Raw genomic sequence first — 8,226 nt, forward strand, 5'->3', positions numbered from 1 at the left:
CATTTGCTTTTTAAAAATTGTATTTTAAACCGGGCTTGGTGGCTCAGCCTGTAATCCCGCACCTTTGGGAGGCTGAGGTGAGTGGATTTCCTGAGCCCGCGGGTTCGAGACCCTCCTGGGCAGCTTGGTGAGACCTCATCTCTGCAATAAATAAAAAATTAGCCGGGCGTGGTAGTGCGCACCTGTAGTTTCAGCTACTCGGAAGGCTGAGGCAGAAGGATCACCGGCGCCCAGCAGGTCAAGGCTGCGGTGGCCGGGAGTGGCCACTGCACTCCAGTCTGGGCAACAGAGTGAGACTTCAACTCAAAGAAAAAATTGTATTTTATTATAGGAATATATAGTACAAATGAGGGTTAACTCATAAGTAAACTGCATGCAGGTGAAGTTTGGGCTTCTAACTGGCGATGACCCAAGTTCCCTTTGTGTTGTTATGGGCCCTCACCTCTGCCCTCCCTCCTTTCCCTAGCAGTGCCCAGTGACTGCAATCCCTCCCTGTGCTAGTGTGACTAATGCTCAAGGCCATCCTATGAGTGAGAACATGACGTATTCAGTTCTTTGTTTCTGTGATGTCCACTTATATCAGCAGGAAGGTTGCTCACAGTGTTCGCTGACTATGCATATTCTCTTTGTACAACTGTACACCCCTCTTTAAAGTACAAACCATCTCCGACTTATCATGGTTCGACTTGTGATTTTCTGACATTACGATGGAGTGAAAGCAATATCATTCAGTAGAAACCGCACATCGAGTATCCTTACCACTATTCTGTTTTTCACTTTCAGTACAGATTTCAGTAAATTGCATGAGACATTCAACACTTTATTATAAAAGAGGCTGTGAGCTAGATGATTTTGCCCAACTGCAGGCTAGCGTGAGTATTCTGAGCCCATGTAAGGCAGAATGGACTAAGTGATGATGCTTAGTAGGTTAGGTGTATTAAATACATTTTAGACGTACAATATTTTTAACTTGCGATGAGTTCATCAGGACGTAACCCCATCGTAGGTCAAGAAACACCTGTAGTTCCAGCTACGGGGAAGGCTGAGGTGGAAGGATTGTCTGAGCCCGGCAAGTCAAGGCTTCAGTGACCATAAGCGTGCCACTGCACTCCAGCCAGGGTGACAGAGTGAGACTATGACTAAAAAAAAAAAAGAAGGAAAAAAGAAACACCTGTAATGGTGGAAAGCGCTTGGATCATGACCTAAGGGAGATCGAAGTTTGAGCCCCTGGCTGTGTAACATTAGGCTGTCACTTCCTGGTGTGTAACCTCAGATGGCTAAGTCTTAATTTTCTATTTCCTCAAACCCTAGAACAACAATAAGTACCATCATGTGTGTAAAATGCGTTAAAGCACAGTATGTTGTAAATATTAGACACCCAATGAGTAGTAGAGCTAATTATGTTGCTTTATGAAAAGAAAAATTTTAATAAATCCCAGTCTCCCTACCCACATGCATAAAGTTACTACTAAAAGAAACCTGGAATTATCAGCTCCGTCCACCTGTCCTCAGTCAGACTCTGATCTGAGAATCAGACAGCCCCAAACTGTGACATTAATATTGAAATAACTGCATCTGCTGAAAGATTCATGAAGCAACCCTTTTTCAGCAATCTATCCACACTGATGGTTTCAAAGCCTCAAGGGTTAATGGCCTAATCGATTGTGCAGCACAAACACAATCACCAGGCAATGAAATCCTTCAACCAAGTGTTTATGTAGACAGTTCCCGGGTGTCAGGTGGGCTGCTATAAATTAAGAAGCAGAGAAGGAAAGAACGTCAAGGAAACCCTGAGGAACATATCAGTGTAGAATGAAGATGCCCCGGTGAAGGCACAGCAACAAGCAGGGTCTCCTTTCAGTTTCATTTTCTCCATGTGACCAGAGTTGCCAGGAAAACAGCAGGCATGAATAAATGGTGTGTGGATGTGACAGAACCTTGGAAGGGGGCCTCTAGGACTGCCAGCAGATCGGAGTGCTCCTCCCACTCCCCCCGGGACTTCCAGTCCCTCAAATCCCCAGACCTCAAAGCCCAGGGACTTCTTCAAGGTCGACTTCTCAAGCCTTCCCCGCCCTTTGTCCGTCTTACCTTTTCAACTCAGACTCCTCAGTTATTCCTCCGGTGGCAACTAAGCCTGGAAGACTGTTTGCAGCCAGAACCGTCTCCTCCCTGCCACGTCACTGAGCCAGCAGGGTGGAGCCAAGAAAGGAGTGAGGAAGGCAGACAAGAGGGGAGGGTAAGCAGGCACACACCCTCCCTCTGGCGTCACCGGCTGGAGCAGAAACTTGCACACCCCCTGGAGGAAAGCAATGACTGTTCTCTGATCTCTGATGATGGATTAGATGTCTAGGATTGTACCACTCACCTCTCAGCCTTTTAACCTTTCAGGTCGCAGCAACCAGCTTCATCCATCACTCTGTATCCTTTCCTTTTTAAAAATTATAATGGGGTCTTGCTATGTTGCCCAAGCTGGTCTTGATCTCCTGGCCTTAAGTGATCCCCCCAAATTGCTGGGCTTACCGGCGTGAGCCACTGTGCCCCGCCTATATCCTTTCTATGTCGTTGTAATTCCTGGTCTTCTTGAAAGAAAGAAATAGAAAATAAACACTTATGGTGCACCTACTATGTGCCAAATATTGTGCTTTACATGTGGCATGGTCTCAGTTAATCCCTAACAATCTTGTTGATCATGAAACTGAGACTCACAGAAGCTAAGCAGACCCCAAGCCTGAGCATCTGAGCTCACATAACTCATCTCACTGCCCTGAGGCAATGTGACCTCCTGAGAGGGACCCTGGACTGGCAGTGTGGAGATCTGGCCCTGCAGCCAGCATGATGGCTGTTTAGCTGAGTGACCTCAGGCAGGTGGCTCCACTGTTTGGGTTTCAGTTCACCCTTGTAACTTGAATTTGAAGGTTCCTTTCTGCTCTATAAGTTCTGTCCTTGGCCACATTCCTGGCACTGAGCTGGGTACCAAATGTTGCGGTGAGAAATATTCTGTCCCCAAAGTCCTGAGAGTTGTAAACACAAGCAGTGCATGGTCACATGATGGTCACCTGGGCCACATCATCTAGACCCGGGGCCTCTGCCACTCCTTGCACACCAGTGACCCCCAGGCCTCTCCCTTCAACCCCAGCCATTCTGCAGAGCTTCAGACTCACAATATTGAAAACATCCCAAACAGATGCCCTCATCTCTCTCTAGATCTGCTCCTCCTCCCTTTTTCTCCATCATGTGGTGGGGGCCACTCCTCACCCTCATCCCAATACCACACCCCCTGCTTTCATCTACAAAGGAATGACAGACAAAAGCCCGTGTCATCATGTAGTGCAAGAAACTGATGACTGGTTTTCTGGGCCTCAGGCGTCGACCCACCCTGAATCACGGATGCACCATGGTTTTCAGACAAGCCTCCAGATCTTTAACCCACTACTCATGCAATTAATACTTGCTGAGCCCTGACTGTGTGGAGTACCAGGGACTGTTCTAAACACGTGGGACTAAACCAGTGACTTAAACACAAGTTACTCCTGGGTTCTTCATGAAGCACGCATCTTAGTGGGCAGAAATAGATCAAGAACAACTGGAAACTCCACCATATGATACGATTTCTGGTCATGATTCCGTCCCTGACTGTCCCCACACCTTGGTAGCATCAACACTGCCACTCTCTGGTTCCCCACCACACCATGCTGCCTCTCACCTCTGTGACTTGGTCCGTGCTGCTTTGCTGCGATCATATAAGGTAATCCTCATGAGGTAAGTATCATTTTTGTTCCCATTTTACAGATGAGAAAACTGAGGTAAAGTGATTAAGCAGCTTGCTCTGTTCTGAGGCTTTGGGCTATGTTACCAAACAGCACAGAAAAAGATCCTGCCCCTGTTATCATTGAAGTCAGACAGTGAATAAAATAAGCAAATCATATAGTATGTTGTAGGCAAAAAAATCTACAGGAAATAATAAAGTAGAATAAGGAGCATCAGGATGGGAATTGTGATTTTAAACAGAGTAGTCAGGGAAAGCCTCATTCAGAAGGTGACATTTGAGCAAAGGCTTGAGAAAGATGCAGAAGCAAGCTGTGCAAATTCTGCATCTAGAAAACAATAATCAAAAGGAACCACAAGTGCAAAGTCCCTGAGGCAGGCGCATGCCTGGTGTGATGGAGGATGACAGTGAAGCTGGAGCACAGTGACGGGAGATGGTAAGCAGAGGTTCGGGTCATGTATGGACCTAGGGCCCATTGTAAGGACTTGGTCTTCTACACTGAACGACATAGAGGCCACTGGAGAGTTGGAACAGAAGAGTAGCATGATCAGAATTCTTTTTAGAGGCTCACTATGGATACTGTGTTGAGAAGCTCCCGGGGGTTGGCGAAGGTAGACGTTGGAAGGACAGTTAGGGCTATCCTGAGGATACAGCTGAGAGCCTGCGGTGGCCCAGACCAGGGCAGTAGCACTGAGGTAGCAGCAGACATCAGTCTGTCCTGAGCAGATGACTTGATCAAGACTCCTGGAGAACGCTGAGCTTTCTGATCTTGTTAGCATACGTTAAGTAAGCAGGAATACACCTGGAGTGAAACCCAGTCAGGTGTGTGAACTACTACAGTGAGGGAGATCTCATCCCAGAACTGCAGAGTGTCTCGGGCGGGGGAGTCAGAGACTTGTTACAGGCGCATCACAGGGTCTGGGCTTTGTGTCAGGTGATGTGAGAGAGGGTTCAAGGAAATAGAGGCTTTCCCCAATGGGGTGTTGTCAGGAAGCAGAAGCAATTGGTCACGGGTGGCTTAATTATTAGTCTAGGAATCATGAAGTACAAAGTCCAGCTAGAGCTGTTGCTGCTAAGGAAACAGCAGTTGCTCGAGCTGACTGGGAGAGGGCGCTGTTGGGTCACTTTAGTGGTAGTGGAAGTCATAGCATCCTGCCTTTGCCTCAGTTCAACTCTCGTTGAGAAGTGGCCTTATTTTTGTCTTGTTCCACTATGGGGCGTGGGATAACCTCGTCTAATTATTGTTGACATTCTGTGGAACTGTGTCTGCTCGGTGGGGCACTACAGCCTAGCTGTCAGCTGCCAGAGCCATTTTTCTCATTTTTATTTGTTTTCTCTCCCTCACATATTTAGAGTTAAACCATAGTTCCAGAGAAGATACTGGTTTTATACACAGGAACAAGCTCCATGTAGAAAAATTGTACTGCTCTGAATGGATCATTTTAGAAAATTAAGTATCACTTCCTTCAATCAGACACCTCCCTCCTAGAGGAGAATTTTCAATGACCCCAGACCAGATCCGATGGGTGTGACAGATTATTCAGAGATAGGCTGGCACGCTGGTTCATTACATTTTTACGACTCGCACACCCACTTCCAAAAAGGATTTGAGGCCACTTGTAATAAAAAACTCAGATATAATAAAAACCCAGGTTTTTTTTTCCCTCCCAAGTGCTAGGCACTTGAGCTATCATCAGCAACTCTGCAGGGCTGAGGACAGTGCTTATGATAACCTGAACTGTCTCAAATTTCCCTGCCCTTGAAAATTTCCCACCTTTCCCTAGAACCCCAAACCTAAAATATGCAAAGAAATTTAATACATCTGTGTCAGTTAGGGTTATCCAGAAAACAAAAATTATATATGTATGTGCATATATATACACACACATAGTCTCTACAGGAGCCTTATACATACTTATATGCGTGTGCTCTATGTAAATACACTTATATATTTTATATATGTGTGTGTGTATTAAAGAGGTAGAAATTCATTTCAAGGAATTGAATTGCATAATTGTAGGTTTGGCAAGCCAGAAATCTGTGGGGCAGGCTGGGCATTCTTGGGCAGACGCTGACACTGTGATTTGAGGCAGAATTTCTTCTTTCAAAACTCCAAACTATTAACACAAAACTCAGAGATGCTGCAAATGATGGAGAAGGATAATAGTCATGTTTAGATAGACAATTCTGGGTCAAGGCCCAGGCAAACAGAGTAAAAACTAACCCCCCGTCCAAAGGAACACAGCAAGGTGTTCGTTCAAAACCTAGTTCACTGTGGTCAGCTATAATTGTTATATCACACAAGCAAGCACAAGAGGAGTGGCACCTGGCACCAGTGCCCCTCCTGGGGAAAGATGGGTGCTAGGGACGTGTACACAGGGGAGGGTCGGTCTGATGGGCAAGCATGAGGCAGAAACCATGAACCCCCAGACCATCTTGAACCAGAGAATCAGGGAGGGGGTAGACCAAGAGACAGTGGTGTCTGACAGCTGTCCTGGCAGAAGGAGAGAGCTGTCCATCCACCAAGACCCCGGTAATCGGCTGGTTTCAGAGGCCTAGACTCTGAAGAAGAAATCACCAAGAGCAGGAAGGAGCCAGCTCAGGAGTGGGCAGGAATCTTAGGCTGGGACATGGAAAGAGAAACCAAGGCCAAGGTGGAATAAGGATGTCTCCTAACTTCCCTCTGACTCCCTCCTGCCCACATGCAAGATGTTAGGATTGGGTAGTGTCCTCATCTTTCTTTTCTTTGACGGGAAAGACCCCGTAAGATAGCAGGGGATTTCTCTAAGCTTAGGAATAAATTGCATTTTACTTACCAAAAGCCCTGCTTGGATCTCGGTGAGAAAACAAAGGGGTCAAATGGAACCAAATATAATACTGGTGTTCTCGCATCAGTAATGTAAGAATGGTTTGGATTGATTTGTTACACAGCAATAGCTAACTGATAGGGCTACTTTGCGACCTCTTTGAACTTGGGCAATTTACTTAAATGTTCTAGGTCTTAGTTTTTACATAGGTAAAATGGGGGTGATGATAATAGTAGGTAGGCTGAGCACAGTGGCTCATGCTTGTAGTCCCAGCACTTTGGGAGGCTGAGGCAGAAGGACTGCTGAGCCCAGGAGTTCAAGACCAGCCTAGGCCACATAGCAAGATCTTGTCCCTGCACAAAATAAAAAACTTAGCTAGGTGTAGTGGTGTACACCTGTAGTCCCAGCTATTCGGGAGGCTGAAACGGAAGCATGCCCTGAGCCCAGGAGGATAAGGTTGCGGTGAGCCATGATCATGCCATTACTTTCCAGCCTGGGTGGCAGAGTAAAACCTCAACTCAATACTATAATTAATAATAATAATAATAACTATCTCATAGGAATGTTATGAGGATAACAGAAACTAATATGTGTGAAGTCTTTAGAACAGCACCTGCCACATATTCGTTCCCCTTTTTGTTTTTTTGTGGGGTTATTTTTGGTTTTTTTGAGTTGGAATCTCACTCTGTCGCCCAGACTGGAGTACAGTGGCCGCTCCCGGCCACCACAGCCTCGACCTGCCGGGCTCCGGCGATCCTTCCACCTCAGCCTTCCGAGTAGCCGGAATTACAGGCGCGCACTACCACGCCCGGCTAATTTTTTGATTTATTGTAGAGATGAGGTCTCGCCTGCCCAGGCGGGTCTCGAACCCGTGGGCTCAGGCAATCCAGTTCCCCCTTTTGAACACTTACTGTCAAGCACCATGAAAAATATTGTTCATAAATGTCTCATTCTTCCATCACAAAAGCCCTACGAAACCAATACTATTGTTATTTACCATCTATAGGGAAAAGGGAGGCTCTGAGAAACTGAGTCCTGTGCTGACGATGACTCAGCAGATACGCAGGGGATGTGGAGCTGAGTTCGGGTGCCTGACTTCCAGGCCTGTCTCCATCTTTATTCCACACTGTCTGTGTGTCCCCTTGGCGCTGCGAGGTGGACTTAGCTAAAGCAATTCTACTCTCCAGCACGGGACTGTCCTTCTGTCCTTTAGGTGGGCACTCATTACAAATATTAGATTGACCCACAAGTTATCCCTTTTTTCAAAGTTTACATTTTTTTATTTTTTATTTTTCTATTCAGTGGCTTTAGAGGATACAAATAGTTTTTGGTTGCATGGTTGCATTGTATAACGGTGAAAGAGTCTAGGCTTTAAGTGTACCCTTCATTGCCACCTGTGTGCATTGTACTCAATAGGTGACTTTTCATCCCTCCACCTCTTCCCCCCTCCGGAGTCTCCAGTGTCCGTTATACCATTCTCTCTGCCTTCGCAGATCCTTCATTTAGCTCCCACGTATAAGTGAGAACATGCAGCGTTTGGTTTTCTGTTCCTGAGTTAGTTCGCTTAGGTTGATGCTCTCCAATTCCATTCAAGTTGCTGCATTCTTTTTAATAGTCAAATAGTATTCCATAGTGCATATATACCACATTTCC

Source organism: Carlito syrichta, unplaced genomic scaffold (genome assembly GCF_000164805.1).
Source record: "Carlito syrichta isolate Samal-C Ts95f unplaced genomic scaffold, Tarsius_syrichta-2.0.1 Scaffold316427, whole genome shotgun sequence".
Classification (NCBI taxonomy): Eukaryota; Metazoa; Chordata; class Mammalia; order Primates; family Tarsiidae; genus Carlito; species Carlito syrichta.